This window comes from Tripterygium wilfordii, chromosome 20 (assembly GCF_013401445.1).
Source record: "Tripterygium wilfordii isolate XIE 37 chromosome 20, ASM1340144v1, whole genome shotgun sequence".
Classification (NCBI taxonomy): domain Eukaryota; kingdom Viridiplantae; phylum Streptophyta; class Magnoliopsida; order Celastrales; family Celastraceae; genus Tripterygium; species Tripterygium wilfordii.
In genome coordinates this window covers 2,019,118-2,039,578 of record NC_052251.1, presented here as the reverse complement: position 1 = coordinate 2,039,578, position 20,461 = coordinate 2,019,118, and the positions used below count along the sequence as shown (strand labels likewise).

Genomic DNA, 20,461 nt, shown 5'->3' with positions numbered 1-20,461 from the left:
AATTATCCAGGTTGTGGTCCGGGGCATGGACAAAGAAGATCATCTCACTGGTACAGCCCCTGACTCTATAACTGATGCTGCTGGAAATAAGGTGTGGCTGCGTGATGATGCCCGTTTGTATGGTCAAATTCTGAATTCTATGGACCCAAAGGTCTCTGAGTTAGTGACACATTGTGATACCGTGAAGGAAATTTGGGAATATTTGGGCGTTCTGTATTCTGGAAAGGATGATATGAATCGATTGTATGATGTTGCATTATCCTTCTTTCGGCCTAAACAGAAGGAGTCTAATCTGAGTGATTATTTTGCATCTTTCAAGAAAGTCTATGAGGAGTTCAATTCCTTGATGCCCCTGGATCTTGATCTTGAGAGAAGGCGCCAACAGAGGGAGCAGTTGGCTATTATTGCATTCCTGAGTGGCATGCAATCTGAGTATGATTCTGCACGGTCCCAAATTCTTGCTAGTGGTGAGATATCCCTTACTGAAGCATTCTCACGGGCTAATCGATCTGTTAGACCTGCTTCTTTCACACCAGGTATCTCCGAGCGGTCTGGGTTGATTGGTCAGTCATCTTATGATGCACGTGGTGGTCGTGGTGGTCGTGGTGGCCGTAGTGGTCGTGGTCCCGATGGCAAGTTTACATGTTATCATTGTGGTGGAGTGGGTCATACTCGTGACAGGTGTTGGAAGTTGCATGGCAAACCACCCCCTGTTCGTTCTGCCAATGTGGCTTCTAGTGTGGCCTCAGGTGTTCATGATTTGAATCTTTCCTCTACATCTTCTACTTCAGATGAGGGGCGTGTTAGTCTGTCTGCTGCTGAGTATTCCCGCATAATGAGTCAGTTATCTGTCTCTACTGGTTCGATAGCTTCTGCTGCGACTAATGCCTCTGCTCTTATGTCGGTTTCCCCTCGTGCCTGGGTTATAGACTCTGGTGCTTCAGACCATATGACTGGGAACCCAGGTATTCTGGATACATATTCTTCCACATCGTCTCATCCTGCTGTGCGGGTTGCTAATGGGACGTTTGTGGAGGTGAAGGGGATTGGCACTGCATCTCCTACTTCTACTTTGCATTTGGACTCCGTTCTCACTTTATCCTCATTTTCTTTCAATTTACTCTCTGTGAGTGCCCTTACAAAGGCACTTAAATGTTCAATAACATTTTTTTCTGATCATTGTGTCTTTCAGGATCAGTCTACGAAGAGGATGATTGGTAGAGGTCGTCTCACTTCCGGCGGGCTCTATGTTTTGGATGATGAACCTCCTTCTTCCTTGCTGGTGTCGAGTCCTCCTTCTCCTATGGAGCTTCATTGTCGTTTTGGTCATCCTGCTCTTCCCAGCTTAAAGCTTTTGTGTCCTTCTTTATCTTCGTTACAACTGTTGTCTTGTGAGTCTTGTCAGTTTGCGAAACATCATCGCAGGTCTTATGTGTCTAGGAGAGTTAAACGAGCTTGTGCTCCTTTTGACTTAGTTCATTCTGATATTTGGGGTCCCTGTCCAATTGTGTCACAATCAGGTTATCGATATTTTGTTACTTTTGTGGATGATTATTCTCGTACTACTTGGGTATATTTAATGAATAAACGTTCAGATTTGTTCTCTATTTTTTGTTCATTCTATGCTGAAATTTGTACTCAACATTCTTTATGCATCCGTATCCTGCGGAGTGATAATGCTAAAGAATATCTATCCAATGATATGTCTTCTTTCTTGTCTAGTAAGGGAATCCTCCATCAATCTTCTTGTCCGGACACCCCTCAACAAAATGGGGTGGCTGAACGTAAAAATCGTCATCTTATGGAGGTTGCCCGCGCTCTTATGTTCCACATGCGAGTTCCTAAAATTTTCTGGAGTGATGCTGTTCTCACTGCCACCTATCTCATTAATAGAATGCCTTCCTCAGTTCTACTTGGTCAAATTCCCTATCAACTCTTATTTCCGAGTGATGTGCTTCACTCTCTCCCAGTGCGGGTCTTTGGATGTACTTGCTATGTTCGGGATACTCGTCCTCATCTTACTAAATTGGATCCTAAATCGTTGCGCTGTATTTTTCTTGGATACTCTCGTACTCAAAAGGGTTATCGATGCTTCTCTCCAGAATTGGGACGATATCTCGTTTCCTCAGATGTTGCTTTTGATGAGTCTAATGCTTACTCCTCACACTCATCTTGTCCCGTGTCTCTCCCATCCTCTTCTGATCTTGATGAGTGTTTGGTGTATGATCTTGTGCGGCCCACCGAGTCGTCCTCGTCTTGTTCATCTAGTTCTTCTCCCCAGTTGAGGACTTATACTCGTGGTCCTCGTCAGGTAGTTCAGTATGGTCCCTCAGTTCCTTCGGAAGTGGTGCCTTCTCCACCATCGGTCTCCTCAACTGATCTTGAACCTGCACCTGAGATCCCGACTGATATTGATATCCCTATTGCTCTTCGGAAAGGGAAACGCCAGTGTGCCACGTATCCGTTATCTGCCACTATTTCCTATGCAGGAGTCTCTGAGTCTATGCGAACCTTTGTTTCGGCACTTGATTCTATTACTCTTCCTCGATCTGTTACTGAGGCTTTGTCCAATCCTGGCTGGCTCTCTGCTATGCAGGATGAAATGACTGCTCTGGACCGGAATCATACTTGGGATCTTGTGTTGTTACCTCTGGGAAAGAAGGCTATTGGTAGTAAATGGGTTTATACCGTGAAAACTAATCCTGATGGGTCTGTTGCTCGCCTTAAGGCGCGTCTTGTGGCCAAGGGCTATGCCCAAACATATGGAGTTGACTATACTGATACGTTTTCTCCAGTTGCCAAGTTTACATCTGTTCGTCTTCTTCTTTCTCTTGCTGCCACATATGATTGGCCTTTACATCAACTTGATGTGAAGAATGCCTTTCTTCATGGCGATCTCCACGAGGAAGTTTATTTAGAGCAACCACCTGGGTTTGTTGCTCAGGGGGAGTCAGGTATGGTGTGTAAGTTGAAGAAAGCTTTATATGGCTTGAAACAATCCCCACGAGCTTGGTTTGGCCGATTTACTGAAGTAGTTCGCAAGTTTGGTATGAGAAGGTCTGCAAAAGATCATTCAGTGTTCTACCAGCAATCGAATGCTGGGAGCATTCTGTTGGTGGTCTATGTAGATGACATTGTGATCACAGGAAGTAATGTAGGAGGCATATCTTCATTAAAGACTTTTCTGCAAAGTCATTTTCAGACTAAGGATCTAGGTCTTTTACGCTATTTTTTGGGTGTGGAACTGGCCCGAGGTAAGCGTGGGATATTATTGTCTCAAAGAAAATATGTTTTGGATTTGTTACAAGATACTGGGATGAGTGACGCAAAGCCATGTGACTCTCCTATGGTGCCCGGGGTGAAGCTTCTTCCTGCTGAGGGTGATAGTTTTGATGATCCTGAACAATATAGACGGCTTGTGGGCCGATTAAATTATCTTGGAGTGACTCGTCCAGATATATCATTCTCAGTTAGTGTGGTGAGCAGATTTATGTCCAGTCCAAGAGTACCTCATTGGGAGGCTGTTTTACATATTTTACGATATCTTAAAGGTGCTCCGGGTTTGGGTTTGCTATACGCAAACCACAATCATGTGAGGGTTGAGGCTTTTTCGGATGCTGATTGGGCAGGTTCTCTTAGTGACCGGAAGTCTACTACTGGATATTGTGTGTTTGTAGGTGGTAATCTAATTTCTTGGAAGAGCAAGAAACAATCTGTGGTAGCTCGGTCAAGTGCGGAGTCCGAATACAGGGCTATGGCTCACACAGTGGCTGAAATATGTTATGTGAGACAACTAATGAAAGAATTGGGATATGGGCAGCGGGTTGGATCTCATTTGTGGTGTGATAATCAGGCCGCTATTCATATTGCCTCGAATCCTGTCTTTCACGAGAGGACGAAGCATATAGAAGTTGATTGTCACTTTGTGCGTGAGAAGGTTGAAGTAAAGAAGGTTGTATTGAAATCTGTGAGGACTACTGACCAGCTAGCTGATATCTTCACTAAATCTCTAGCTGGGGCTCGGGTTGGGTTTATTTGTAACAAGCTGGGCATGACTAACATCTATGCTCCAGCTTGAGGGGGAGTGTCATGAGAGTTAAGGGTAGTTTGGTAATTTAGTATTTAGGGTATTGTATCTGCGTGTAATTTATATATATATATAGAGTGTATCTGTGCTAGAAAGAAAGTAAGAAATAAAAAATATTCTTTACACTCTCACGACAAAGCCTTCTCTGTTCTCTCTTCTTCTTCATTATCTTCCTAACCTGTGATTCATCTTCTTGTACAATTATTACGACTGCTAGCAATGAATTTAGTGATCCCATGAAGAACAGAATCCACAATTTTATTTACAACATACAAGAAAATAAATATGCAAATACAAGTACCCTGGCTTTTCTACTACATATTCTCTTACAAGGTTAATTCTAATAATTCAAGTGGATTGGAATACCAAAATGAATGCAGTAGAAGAGAACAACAAAACGAGTTAGGAAATATGTACCTGGCAGAGCGTTAGCACAGCGTGTATTAGTTTTGTAGAGAATCTATTTGCTTCATTACCCTTATTTCATTCAGACAAGAGAACTATGACATGTACACTAGGGGAAATTCTCAATATAACGATTCAACTTTGGTAAGATCCAAACAGAAAAATGGATAAATAAGGTTTTTTTTTTTGAATGAATTTGTAAAAGAGAATGAGAAAATGTCCCTGGTATTGTCGGATTCTTGTATATAATGTTTTGCGATATATCTATTTATTCCATTGCTCATTAGCATAACCTGCCATCCACCCAAAAAAGCAATGAATAGAAACAAAAGGAGAAATTGAACAAACCCAAAGAATTAGGAAGAAATGAATTATGAAAGGGTAATGGGAGTGTAGTATCGAAACTTGTTTCTGTACTCTGCCTCCAGTTCCACGGCACTGACACACACAAAATCATTTAAGAAGAATTAGTTGACAAAATCAATATATAGGCATAGAGAAAGAGAGTACTACTGACTTTACCGATCCCAAGAGGAATGCAGACCAGCACTAGTCCAGGGAAGAGAAATTCTCCATTTTCTTCTGTTACCAGCTCTTTGTAACTAGCATGGTTGTATATATGCTTGTGGATGCTTGTGGATTCTTATTGGTTATTGGTTGTTGAAGCATTTGAATCTAGAACAGTTGATGTTACAATTGAATATGGTTAATGTTGGCAGTTTTATTGATCTTTGTTGCCATTGAGTTGTCAATGAATTTTCATTTGCGCTATAACTTTTATTTGATGTTTCTTGCGGTGTTGTCCAATGTGTTAAGTAAGTTTCTAGGTTTCGTTATGTTTTGATGTGTCGCTATTATAATTTGATGTTTCTTGTGGTGTTGTCCAATGTGTTAAGTAAGTTTCTAGGTTTCGTTATGTTTTGATGTGTCGCTATTATAATTTGATGTTTCTTGCGGTGTTGTCCAATGTGTTAAGTAAGTTTCTAGGTTTCGTTATGTTTCGATGTGTCGCTATTATAATTTGTATGATTCCAGGTATGGTTGCATCAAATTGGCTTTCATTGCTTGTATTGTAGGACAAGTAGTAAGATATGCATATTAATCTATATGTACCTTGCATAGAAAAAAAACGAATGAATGAATGAATAGAGGGATAAAATGGCTGAATGAACAAGAAAAAGAGAAAGGGAAGAAAAAAGATAAAGGTAGGGACAATATTTACCTTGTGCAGTACAAATTATGATGGCACCGACAACTTTTTGTATATTTGTGCTTCACTGCCATAATTTCGAACAAGAACTCAGGTTACCTAATAGGAGACAAGGAAAATGCTTCATCCCCCAATTTCTTACCCCCATTTAAACCTCATCTAGCTGGATAAAAGAAAAAAAATATATGAATGAATTAGAAAAGAGTTAAGGAAAGACAGAGAAAAATATGTACCTGGTGCACTCAGATTGTTTGTACTTACCCCCATTTAAACCTCATCTAGCCGGATAAAAGAAACAAAAAATGAATGAATTAGAAAAGAGCAAAGGAAAGAGTGAGAAAAATATGTATTTGGTGCACTCAGATTGTTTGTGCTTAGTACCAAAGGTTTTGTATAATAGTCCTTTTTTTTATTCAGTGCTCCAAAAAAAAGGGGAGGAGTAAAAGAAATACGTACCCGTTGCCGTTACAGATGTCGGCTCAATCCGAAGGAAATTATGCGGAAGCTTTACAGAATTATTATGAAGCTATGCGACTAGAAATTGATCCCTATGATCGAAGTTATATACTCTATAACATAGGACTTATTCACACAAGTAACGGAAAACATACAAAAGCAGAGTTATTATGCTGATTACCAGAGGTTTAGCATATTAGTTTTCTTTTTCATATAGCTTCTTTATTACCACTTCTAACATTGAATTTGGTGATCCCATGAAGAACTGAAGCCACAATCGTATTTACAACATACAAGAAAGTAAAAGATGTAAATCCAGAGAATTATTTTACAAACTTCATGTTAAACCGTAACATTGCAGAGATACTCTGACATTTTGTTGCAACTAAACAGATGAGAATACTCTGGCATTGCTTATAAGTCTCACGACCAACAAGTTTTAGCTTATACTCTATGAACCAATTAAAGAAAGTCTTCATGTGGCATGAAACCAATAAAAACAATTTAATAATGACATATTCTCCCTTTACCAATGAGAAATTGTTAGAAGAGCAACTTTCGCAAGATCATCATACAAGTTTCAATCAATTCGGATAACTAAATGCAACTGATCCATAAAAGCAGGAAAAAAAGAGCAAACAATAAACAGAAAAGCAAAATCAATTAACAAGAAGGGTTAGAATATTTTCATACTTCATCAAATTGGGAAAATGGGGTAGTTGAGGTGGCAGTAGTATGGATCATGTGCCTGGCTTGCCGCTATGATCTGAAGAAGTGTATCTCTTAGAAACTGCAACCAAAATCCATACTCAAGTCCTACTTGAATAATAGTTTTGCAATATAACAATTTGCTCATTGCAATAATCTGTATATTAAGGACAAGAGAAAAGGAAAGGAATTCGCGTAAACGGAACAGATAGAATAAAAAGAAATAAATGAACGAACCAAAGAAGGGAAAAGAAACGAAAAAAAGATGAGGGAAATAGGTACCTTGTGCAAGAAGATATGTTATAAAGACTACTACCAACAACAGTTGTATATTAGAAAATTCAAAAACAATCAACGGATTAACATACCAAAATGGATAGAATAAAAAGACATAAATGCAACATGACAAGTGAAAGAACTAGAAGGGAGTCGAGAAATATGTACCTGTGCACTTGACGAAGTCATATTTTCTATATAGAATACTATAGCAGAGGCGCCGAGTGTATAGCAGTTTTGCAAAGAATCATGACGTGGGTGCGATATCGGAAGACTCTCTGTACAGTGATTCAAAATTTCAAAGTAGATTAGCTCTTGGTATCCCTAGGTGCGAAAAGAAAATGGATAACAGAGAAAAAAAAATAATGAACCAGAAAATGAGCAAAGGAAAGAGCTCAGCGCTATAAATACCTGGTGATATCAGAACTTCAATGCTGATACCACAACTTATATTTATTAGTTTTGCATATAACATCTATTTGATGAAGTGCTATGAATACAAAAGGGAAATAAAAACTAGAGGCAATATGTACCTTGTGCAGTCACACAAAAAAATCATAAGATAGAATATCTAGTGAGGAAAAAGATAAGATGCTTTTATCTCTAGCTACAACTACAACAAACTCATGAGCATAAAATAGATAGGGAAAACATTACAGTCACCAGCGGAATCGTAAAACGGATTATGGAAAGTATCGATATGGCCAAAATTTAATAAAACATTATAATAATCCAACAGTTCATTACATGTAACATATAGTAATGTTCTAGCCAGTCGCCACAGAGGCTGAGAAATTCATTCTTTACTGACAAACAATCTCTAAAAAAACTTTTGCAGCTATGTAAAACAATTTATATGCAATAATCTTGTTATTCTACAACAGGTTCAAAGATCTCAACGCAAGAGACCTCATTGATATTCCCCACAGTTCAGTTAAAACATTTCCCTCTAAACAGAATTTTTTACCAGTACATCTTTATAAGCGAACTATCAAATATATAGAGAATCAAAGTCATAACAAGAAAGACTTTGGCTTCATCAAAGAATAACGAGTTAAAGCATATCGTATAATTCAATTTGAAAAAATGAGTGAGACCAATCAGATCAAAATGCCCAAAGATGATGAGCGAAATCAAGAGCATCTGAGTTTGAAGATTTTCGTTGATGAGTGAAATCATGATCAAAGTTCGAAAATTTCCATACCATATCAAATTGGAATATGTGGGTAGTTGAGGTAGCAGGAGGAGGATCCCGAGCACGTGAGTGTGCAAAGAATTAACTCAAGTCCCACATGAATATTGGATTTGCAATATCTCGAGTTGCGCATTGCCACCAATGAACCAAACCTGAAGTCTTGTGATTTCATCTCATACGAACCAATATTGGCTGTATAGGTTAGTTTAGAAGCAAACCAATGAACCAAAACTGCATTGCCGAATTTTCAGAAACACTAACATCATCTTTAATGTGCAGCTAATGAGAAGTATTGGTCTTACTACCGAGAAAATGTGAGGAACCAAGTGCGAAAGAACTTGCTGAATGAAACCAGGTACAGAAAAACATCCCCAATTCCTTAGCACACCAACCACATCCTGCTGGAGAAGGATTAACCAAAGAGCTGCCAATAATGAAGTGTCAAGCCAGTTAAATTAGGATATGATTAGCTATAAATATAGATATCCATGTATAGCTCTTTTCAATTTTGTCAAGCCAATTAATTAGCATATAATCAAATGTAAATATGTATATCTTTCCTAATTAGATAGCTTAAATTAGACCAGCTAGCATTCCAATTCTTATATAATGAGAAGTGCTCTAATGAGCAAGACAAATTTCACATCTCCATTTTCTGATTTTGGCATCAAGGACGCCATGATGAGGAGAAGTCCAGCAAATCAGAAGGCTTCAATTTTGCACTGCAATGATAGCAGACAGAGATTTCGTAATCGCATTACATTAACATAGGTAAAAGCTAAAGTTAAGCATGCCAACCTTCTGCATTAGCAGACCTCCTATAATAGATAAAAGGGGCAAGATGAGAAGAGTGATGCTATAGCACCAATGACTAAAGAAGGTTTTCCAGTCAACATTTGCATAATACGAGACAAAAGAGATAAAAATAAATCTCTTCATTTCTGACTGAGCAAAAAAAGGATTGTATGCAGCATACTGATAAATGATAATAGGTTACCATACTCATGAATCATGAATGATAATAGGTTACCATACTGATGGTCTGAGTTCTCTCCTCTTTTTGCCATAACTTCCGGCAAAAGGGAAGAATGGCTAAAGGAATTCCATGTAGATGTAGAAGAAAAAAATGCCATCACTTAAGGTGCTGGCTAATTTGAATGTTGTCCCCCTGATAAAATACTGACCTTTTGAAGAACTGTTGTACATCTTCTAGTGGTAAATAAAGTTGATAAATATCAGAATGATGACTTAGAATTGAGGTCCCTTCTGACCTTACTCAAATCATTCAAGAGCTTTCAGAACTCAGTGCTAACTGATTCCAAAAAGAACAATGCTGAGGCCAATGATACAAGAACATTTATTGTTGGTCCTCGTCGAAGGAATAAAGACTCACAAATATCCAAAGGTAAAAAATCGGGTCAAATTAAATAGACGAATTGTATAAGTAGAAGTTCTTCTTAGAACAATGAGTTCAAACCAAAACATCAACTTCAAATAGCAGATGAAAAATAGGAAAACAGCCTCTAGGCACTTGAAAATAAAGAAAAGAGCACACTGAAAAATTTCTCATTCGCAGAGACAACTTGCACAAACCTCTCCAAATTCATCATAGAACAAAATAACAAATTGGTGAAACCAAGATATCATAAGCAAATAGCATTTCTCATAGGAAGAGACAAATAGCATAGTATAAATTTTTCTTATCATTTGTAAAGACTAACCATTTCGAAGCCAAAAAAAAGAGAGGCTTTGGTAAAAAAGCTGTTAAACACTTAGACCTGGTTGAAATGAACTGAATCAAAAATTTGATGTTATATATGTTCATAATCTATACAAATTCGTTAAAAAAAAAAAACAAAATCATACCATTTCCGAACAAGAAAAGAAGGCTTTTTTTGGCAAATGGATAAAACCCTGCCTGGAAAAAATGATCCTGATTACATATGGTAACACCGATTGAAGTCAAACAAATAAAATAAAAATTCTTCAGGGGAAAAAAACTCTTATCTGAAGCCATTTTCCCTTTACTCTCAGAAGAGAATAGATATAACTCAAATCATTAATCAGACACAAAAAACTTGAGAATCAGCAGAAACCCATCTTAGAGAAAAAGCAGAATCAAAAGCCCCCAATTGGAGAATTGATGTGCAGAATACCAGTTTACTAAGACAAATAAAAAACATACCAATAAAAAGGCATATAGATAATCTCATCTTTAATGCAGCTAACTCAGAATTAATCCAACTATCAAGAATGAAATTAAAGAAACCAAGTGTGAAAGAACCAAGTAAATCTTGTAACTCAATGCACCATCTTGCAGATCCAGGATTACACGAGTCAGAGGAGTTGGTTTGATAGGAAGAAACTACTAAACCAAAATCGCGCAACATATTTGATTATTAGATCAGAAACATTCAACTGATAACATATAGATGATATGATCTTAAGTGCAGGTAACCCATTCTAAGTTATTGGTCTTAGTACCAAACTAAAATTAGAGAAATTAAGTTAAAAAGCCTGCAGGACCACAAGATCAAAGTGGCACCATCTATATTCGATGAGGGACAGATTGAGGATTTTTAATTTGCATTTAGGATGGCAGAAATAAAGTTTGTAACAGCACTGGATTGTTTGCTTCAGAGGTGGTTTCTCAGAAGCAAATCAGTAAACATAACTGCAGAAAATCTAACTATATTAAAAAAATAGCAGATAAGTAATAATTCATCATTAATAGCTATTCTGGCATAAGTATTTGTCTTAGTAATCAAGACAATCAGAGAAATCAAGTATGAAAGAACCTGCTAGATCCCTTTATCACTACATCCTGCAGGACAATAAGAACACCAAAGAAGCACCATTTACATGTAATAAAAACAAAAAGGTTTTTTAAACTTGCATTTTAAGGATGGCAGAAAAAGAGTTCCTAATTGCACTACAGAAGAACCAAAGAAGCACATCCGATAATCAATGAAAATACCACAATGAGCAGTAAAAGCGATCAAAAACGGTTTTGTATTGCAAGGATGGCAGTAATTAGTCAATAGCTGCTTCTTTTTTTATAGTGTTGATTCAATATCATTTGTAGGTGGATTTCGTGAAATTGGTCTTCGTGCTCTATTGTAAGAATAGAAGCATGAAAAGTATATTTTATATATAGCAGTTCAACAGGATTAACACAAGGAATAGATAGAATAAAAAAGATAAATGAACGAACCAGAGAAGAGAAAAGAAATGAAAGAAGGTTGGGGCAATAGCTACCTTGTGCAACAACAAAAATTTGTTATCATGACTACTCACAGACGTTGGGCAATAGCTACCTTGTGCAATAAAATAAGATGACTACTCACAGCAGTTGTTTATTAGTTTTCAAAAGGTTCCTAACACTACAGAAGAACCAAAGAAGCACATCCGATAATCAATGAAAATACCACAATGAGCAGTAAAAGCAATCAAAAAAGGTTTTCTTAACGTTGTATTGCAAGGATGGCAGTAATTAGTCAATAGCTGCTTCTTTTTTTATAGTGTTGATTCAACATGATTTGTAGGTGGATTTCGTGAAATTGGTCTTCGTCGCTCTATTGTAAGAAAAGAAGCATGAAAAGTATATTTAATATCTAGCAGTTCAACAGGATTAACACAAGGAATAGATAGAATAAAAACATAAATGAAAGAACCAAAGAAGAGAAAAGAAATGAAAGAAGGTTGGGGCAGTAGCTACCTTGTGCAGCAACAAAAATTTGTTATGATGACTACTCACAGGGGTTGGGCAACAGCTACCTTGTGCAATAAAATAAGATGACTACTCACAGCAGTTGTTTATTAGATTTCAAAAGATATTTGCTTCACTGATATGATTTCGAACAAGAATTCTGACAGTTGTATTATAGGAAAATTCAAAAAAAATTCAACTGGATTAACATAACAATATGGAGACAGAATAAAAGACATAAAATGCAACAGGACAAATGAAAGAACTAGAAGGGAGTCGAGGAGGTACCTGTGCAAAAAAATTCAACTGGATTAACATACCAATATGGAGACAATAAGAGTCATAAATGCAACAGGAAAAAGCTTTACAATTCCATTTAAGCTGTACACAACCAACACACATACACAACCATTTAAGAAGAATTAGTTGAAAAAATCAATATATATACATAGAGAAAGAGAGTATTGACTTTACGAATCTGAAGAGGAATGCAGACCAGCACTTGTCCAGGGGATAGAGATTCTCCATTTTCTTCTGTCACCAGCTATTTGTAGTATGGTTGTATAGGTAGTTTAACTCATATTTTTTATGTGGTATTTATGCTTGTGGATTGTTATTGGTCGTTGAATCATTAGAATCCATATAGTTGATGCTACAATTGAATTTTTTTTTTGGATAAATCTACAATTGAATTTGGTTGATGTTGGGTGTTTTCTTGAGCTTCGTTGCTATTGGGTTGTCAATGAATTTTCAGTTGCGTTATAACTTTTAACTGACGTTTCTTGTGGTGTTGGCCAAAGTGTTAAGTTTGTTTCAAGGTTTTACTGTGTTTTTCATTATGTTTCGATGTGTCGCTATTATAATTTGTATGATTCCAGGTATAATTGCATCAAAATAGCCTTCATTGCTTGTATTGTAGGACAACAAGAAGTAAGATTGCATATATATATGTACCTTGCAAAGAAAAAACGAATGAATGAATAGAGGGAAAAAAAATTGAATGAATGAACGAGAAGAAGAGAGGGGAAAAAGGCAGGGGCAGTATGTACCTTGTGCCGTACAACATTTATGATGATGCACCTTTTTGTATATTAGTGCTTCACCGCCATAATTTCGGACAAGAATTCAGGTTACGTCATAGAAGACAAGGAAAATGCTTTGTCCCCCAATTTCATACCCCCATTTTAAACCCAGGCATGCTGTGTTCATTATCTATCGGTATCACATATCACATGGATTGGGTGTTAAAATGGGGGACGATATTGGGGGGGGGGGGGGGGGGGCCCGCTTCAATATCTATGAAAATTATCCATATAAAGTTCAACTGGATTGAAGTACCGATATGGATAGAAGAAAGGGAATGAATACAATAGAAGAACAGGAAAAACGAAAAAGGAGTCGCGAAATACGTACCTCAACAGCTTTTATCAGTCTTGCAAATAATATAATTGCTTCATTTTTCTAATTTCGGACAAGAAATATGACATATGAGACAATTCTCTATATAATAATGTAACTCGGATTAGCTCTTGCAGCTGTACAAACAAAAAGAAAATGGATAAAATTAATTAGAAAAAAGCCAAAGAAAGAGTGAGGGAAATATGTGTTCTCAGATTGTTTGTGCTTAGTACCAAAACTTTTGTATAATAATCTCTGTTTTTTAATTCAATGCTTTGAAAACAAAGGAGAGAAGAGTAAAAGAGATGTACCTGGTGCCATCAGAGTTATTATATGTTGATTACCAGAGGTTTAGCATATTAGTTTTAATTTTTAAAAAATCATGAAAGCTTCGTTATTACCACTGCTAGCATTGAATTTAGTGATCCCATGAAGAACAGAATCCACAATTTTATTTACAACATACAAGAAAATAAATATGTAAATACAAGTACCGAGGCTTTTCTACTACATATTCTCTCACAAGGTTAATTCTAATAATTCAAGTGAATTGGAATACCAAAATGAATGCAGTAGAAGAGAACAACAACACGAGTTAGGAAATATGTACCTGGCAGAGTGGTAGCACAGCGTGTATTAGTTTTGTAGAGAACCTATTTGCTTCATTACCCTTATTTCATTCAGACAAGAGAACTATGACATGTACACTAGGGGAAATTCTCAATATAACGATTCAACTTTGGTAAGCTCCAAACTGAAAAATGGATAAATAAGGTTTTTTTTTTGGAATGAATTTGTAAAAGAGAACGAGAAGTGTAGTATCGAAACTTGTTCCCGTACTCTGCCTCCAGTTCCATGGTACTGACACACACAAAATCATTTAAGAAGAATTAGTTGACAAAATCAATATATAGGCATAGAGAAAGAGAGTACTACTGACTTTACCGATCCCAAGAGGAATGCAGACCAGCACTTGTCCAGGGAAGAGAAATTCTCCATTTTCTTCTGTTACCAGCTCTTTGTAACTAGCATGGTTGTATAGGTAGTTCAACTCATAATTTTTTATGTGGTATATATGCCTGTGGATTCTTATTGGTTATTGGTTGTTGAAACATTTGAATCCAGAACAGTTGATGTTACAATTGAATTTGCTTAATGTTGGCAGCTTTATTGACCTTTGTTGCCGTTGAGTTGTCAATGAATTTTCAGTTGCGCTATAACTTTTATTTGATGTTTCTTGCAATGTTGTACATTGTGTTAAGTAAGTTTATAGGTTTCGTTATGTTTCGATGTGTCGCTATTATAATTTGATGTTTCTTGCGGTGTTGTCCAATGTGTTAAGTAAGTTTCTAAGTTTCGTTATGTTTCAATGTGTCGCTATTATAATTTGTATGATTCCAGGTATGGTTGCATCAAATTGGCCTTCATTGCTTGTATTGTAGGACAAGAAGTAGTAAGATATGCATATTATTCTATATGTACCTTGCATAGAAAAAAAAACGAATGAATTAATGAATGAAAAGAGGGATAAAATGGATGAATGAATAAGAAGAAGAGAAAGGGAAGAAAAAAGAAGAAGGTAGGGACAATATTTACCTTGTGCAGTACAAATTATGATGGCACCGAAAACTTTTTGTATATTTGTGCTTCACCGCCAAAATTTCGAACAAGAAGTCAGGTTACCTAATAGGAGACAAGGAAAATGCTTCATCCCCCAATTTCTTACCCCCATTTAAACCTCATATAGCTGGATAAAAGAAAAAAAAAATATGAATGAATTAGAAAAGAGTAAAGGAAAGAGAGAGAAAAATATGCACCTAGTGCACTCAGATTGTTTGTGCTTACCCCCATTTAAACCTCATCTAGCTGGATAAAAGAAAAAAAAATGAATGAATTAGAAAAGAGCAAAGGAAAGAGTGAGAAAAATATGTACCCAGACACCGGTGCACTCAGACTGTTTGTGCTTAGTACCAAAGGTTTTGTATAATAGTCCTTTTTTTTTTATTCAGTGCTCCAAAAAAAAGGGCAGGAGCAAAAGAAATACGTACCTGGTACTGTTACGGATGTCAGCTCAATCCGAAGGAAATCATGCGGAAGCTTTACAGAATTATTGTGAAGCTATGCGACTAGAAATTGATCCGTATGATCGAAGTTATATACTCTATAACATAGGACTTATTCACACAAGTAACGGAGAACATACGAAAGCAGAGTAGTTATGCTGATTACCAGAGGTTTAGCATATTAGTTTTCTTTTTCATATAGCTTCTTTATTACCACTTCTAACATTGAATTTGATGATCCCATGAAGAACTGAAGCCACAATCTTATTTCCAACATACAAGAAAGTAAAAGATTTAAATCCAGAGAATTATTTTATAAACTTCATCTTAAATCGTAACATTGCAGAGATACTCTGACATTTTGTTGCAACTACACAGATGAGAATACTCTGGCATTGCTTATAAGTCTCACGACCAACAAGTTTTATCTTATACTCTATGAACCAATTAAAGAAAGTCTTCATGTGGCATGAAACCAATAAAATCAATTTAATAATGACATATTCTCCCTTTACCAATGAAAAATTGTTAGAAGAGCAACTTTCGCAAGATCATCATACAAGTTTCAATCAATTCGGATAACTAAATGCAACTGATCCATAAAAGCAGGAAAAAAAGAGCAAACAATAGACAGAAAAGCAAAGTCAATTAACAAGAAGGGTTAGAATATTTTCATACTTCATCAAATTGGGAAAATGAGGTAGTTGAGGTGGCAGGAGTATGGATCATGTGACTGGCTTGCCGCTATGATCTGAAGAAGTGTATCTCTTAGAAACTGCAACCAAAATCCATACTCAAGTCCTACTTGAATATTAGTTTCGCAATATAACAATTTGCTCATTGCAATAATCTGTCTATTAAGGACAAGAGAAAAGGAAAGGAATGCGAGTAAGTGGAACAGATAGCATAAAAAGAAATAAATGAACGAACAAAGAAGGGAAAAGAAATGAAAAAAAAGATGAGGGAAATAGGTACCTTGTGCAAGAAGATATGTTATAAAGACTACTACCAACAACAGTTGTATATTAGAAAATTCAAAAAAATTCAACGGATTAACATACCAAAATGGATAGAATAAAAAGACATAAATGCAACATGACAAGTGAAAGAACTAGAAGGGAGTCGAGAAATATGTACGTGTGCACTTAATGAAGTCATATTTTCTATATAGAATACAACCGCAGCGGCGCCGCGTGTATAGTAGTTTTGCAAAGAATCATGACGTGGGTGCGATATCGGAAGATTCTCTGTATAGTAATTCAAAATTTCAAAGTAGATTAGCTCCTGGTATCCCTAGGTGCGAAAAGAAAATGGATAACAGAGAAAAAAAAATAATGAACCAGAAAATGAGCAAAGGAAAGAGCTGAGAGCTATAAATACCTGGTGATGTCAGAACTTCAATGCTGATACCACAACTTATATTTATTAGTTTTGCATATAACATCTATTTGATGAAGTGCTATGAATACAAAAGGGAAATAAAAACTAAAGGCAATATGTACCTTGTGCAGTCACATAAAAAAATCATAAGATAGAATATCTAATGAGGGAAAAGATAAGATGCTTTTAGCTCTAGCTACAACTAAAACAAACTCATGAGCATAAAATAGATAGGCAAAACATTACAGTCACCAGCAGAATCTTAAAACGGATTATGGAAAGTATGGATATGGCCAAAATTTATTAAAACATTATAATAATCCAACAGTTCATTACATGTAACATATAGTAATGTTCTAGCCAGTCGCCAGAGGCTGAGAAATTCTTTCTTTACTGACAAACAATCTCTAAAAAAACTTTTGCAGCTATGTAAAACAATTTATATGCAATAATCTTGTTATTCTACAACAGGTTCAAAGATCTCAACGCAAGACACCTCATTGATATTCCCCACAGTTCAGTTAAAACATTTCCCTCTAAACAGAATTTTTTACCAGTACATCTTTATAAGCGAACTATCAAATATATAGAGAATCAAAGTCATAACAAGAAAGACTTTGGCTTCATCAAAGAATAACGAGTTAAAGCATATCGTATAATTCAATTTGAAAAAATGAGTGAGACCAATCAGATCAAAATGCCCAAAGATGATGAGCGAAATCAAGAGCATCTGAGTTTGAAGATTTTCGTTGATGAGTGAAATCATGATCAAAGTTCGAAAATTTCCATACCATATCAAATTGGAATATGTGGGTAGTTGAGGTAGCAGGAAGAGGATCCCGAGCACGTGAGTGTGCAAAGAATTAACTCAAGTCCCACATGAATATTGGATTTGCAATATCTCAAGTTGCGCATTGCCACCAATGAACCAAACCTGAAGTCTTGTGATTTCATCTCATACGAAACAATATTGGCTGTATAGGTTAGTTTAGAAGCAAACCAATGAACCAAAACTGCATTACCGAATTTTCAGAAACACTAACCTCATCTTTAATGTGCAGCTAATGAGAAGTATTGGTCTTAGTACCGAGAAAATGTGAGGAGCCAAGTGCGAAAGAACTTGCTGAATGAAACCAGGTACAGAAAACTTCCCTAATTCCTTAGCACACCAACCACATCCTGCTGGAGAAGGATTAACCAAAGAGCTGCCAATAATGAAGTGTCAAGCCATTTAAATTAGAATATGATTAGCTGTAAATATAGATATGCATGTATAGCTCTTTCCTATTTTGTCAAGCCAATTAATTAGCATATAATCAACTGTAAATATGTATATCTTTCCTAATTAGATAGCTTAAATTAGACCAGCTAGCATTCCAATTCTTATATAATGAGAAGTGCTCTAATGAGGAAGACAGATTTCACATCTCCATTTTCTGATTTTGGCATCAAGGACGCCATGATGAGGAGAAGTCCAGCAAATCAGAAGGCTTGAATTTTGCACTGCAATGATAGCAGACAGAGATTTCGTAATCGCATTACATTAACATAGGTAAAACCTAAAGCTAAGCATACCAACCTTCTGCATTAGCAGACCTCCTATAATAGATAAAAGGGGCAAGATGAGGAGTAGTGATGCTATAGCACCAATGACTAAAGAAGGTTTTCTAGTCAACATTTGCATCATACGAGACAAAAGAGATCAAAATAAATCTCTTCATTTCTGACTGAGCAGAAAAAGGATTGTATGCAGCATACTGATAAATGATAATAGGTTACCATACTGATGGTCTGAGTCCCCTCCTCTTTTTGCCATAACTTCCGACATAAGGGAAGAATGGCTAAAGGAATTCCATGTAGATGTAGAAGAAAAAAATGCCATCACTTAAGGTGCTGGCTAATTTGAATGTTGTCCCCCCGATAAAATACTGACCTTTTGAAGAACTGTTGTACATCTTCTAGTGGTAAATAAAGTTGATAAATATCAGAATGATGACTTAGAATTGAGGTCCCTTCTGACCATTACTCAAATCATTCAAGAGCTTTCAGAACTCAGTGCTAACTGATTCCAAAAAGAATACTGATGAGGCCAATGATACAAGAACATTTATTGTTGGTCCTCGTCGAAGGAATAAAGAGTTACAAATATCCAAAGGTAAAAAATCGGTTCAAATTAAATAGACGAATTGTATAAGTAGAAGTTCTTCTTAGAACAATGAGTTCAAACCAAAACATCAACTTCAAATAGCAGATGAGAAATAGGAAAACAGCCTCGAGGCACTTGAAAATAAAGAAAAGAGCTCACTGAAAAATTTCTCATCCGCAGAGACAACTTGCACAAACCTCTCCAAATTCATCATAGAACAAAATAACAAATTAGTGAAACCAAGATATCACTTGCAAATAGCATTTCTCATAGGAAGAGACAAATAGCATAAGTATAAATTATTCTTATCATTTGTAAAGACTAACCATTTCGAAGCCAAAAAAAAGAGAGGCTTTGGTAAAAAAGATGTTAAACACTTAGACCTGGTTGAAATGAACTGAATCAAAAATTTGATATTATATATGTTCATAATCTATACAAATTCGTTAAAAAAAAAAACAAAATCATACCATTTCCGAACAAGAAAAGAAGGCCTTTTTATGACAAATGGATAAAACCCTGCCTGGAAAAAATGATCCTGATTACATATGGTAACACCGATTGAAGTCAAATAAATAAAATAAAAATTCTTCAGGGGAAAAAAACTCTTATCTGAAGCCATTTTCCCTTTACTCTCAGAAGAGAATAGATATAACTCAAATCATTAATCAGACACAAAAAACTTGAGAATCAGCAGAAACCCATCTTAGAGAAAAAGCAGAATCAAAAGCCCCCAATTGGACAATTGATGTGCAGAATACCAGTTTACTAAGACAAATAAAAAACATACCAATAAAAAGGCAAATAGATAATCTCATCTTTAATGCAGCTAACTCAGAATTAATCCAACTATCAAGAATGAAATTAAAGAAACCAAGTGTGAAAGAACCAAGTAAATCTTGTAACTCAATGCACCATCTTGCAGATCCAGGATTACACGAGTCAGAGGAGTTGGTTTGATAGGAAGAAACTACTAAACCAAAATCGCGCAACATATTTGATTATTAGATCAGAAACATTCAACTGATAACATATAGATGATATGATCTTAAGTGCAGCTAACCCATTCTAAGTTATTGGTCTTAGTACCAAACGAAAATTAGAGAAATTAAGTTAAAAAGCCTGCAGGACCACAAGACCAAAGTGGCACCATCTATATTCGATGAGGGACAGATTGAGGATTTTTAATTTGCATTTAGGATGGCAGAAATAAAGTTTGTAACAGCACTGGATTGTTTGCTTCAGAGGTGGTTTCTCAGAAGCAAATCAGTAAACATAACTGCAGAAAATCTAACTATATTAAAAAAATAGCAGATAAGTAATAATTCATCATTAATAGCTATTCTGGCATAAGTATTTGTCTTAGTAATCAAGACAATCAGAGAAATCAAGTATGAAAGAACCTGCTAGATCCCTTTATCACTACAT

The 20,461-nt window shown here is 36.1% G+C and overlaps 1 long non-coding RNA gene across 1 annotated transcript; it reads right to left on the bottom strand.

The window, feature by feature from the left end:
- Positions 1–13,337: 13,337 nt before the first annotated feature.
- Positions 13,338–19,737, bottom strand: LOC119986780. Its single transcript, XR_005465341.1, has 3 exons — positions 15,262–19,737; positions 15,041–15,127; positions 13,338–14,926 (listed from the first exon to the last, which is right to left on the bottom strand). It is a non-coding gene; the product is annotated as an uncharacterized LOC119986780 (long non-coding RNA).
- Positions 19,738–20,461: the final 724 nt, after the last annotated feature.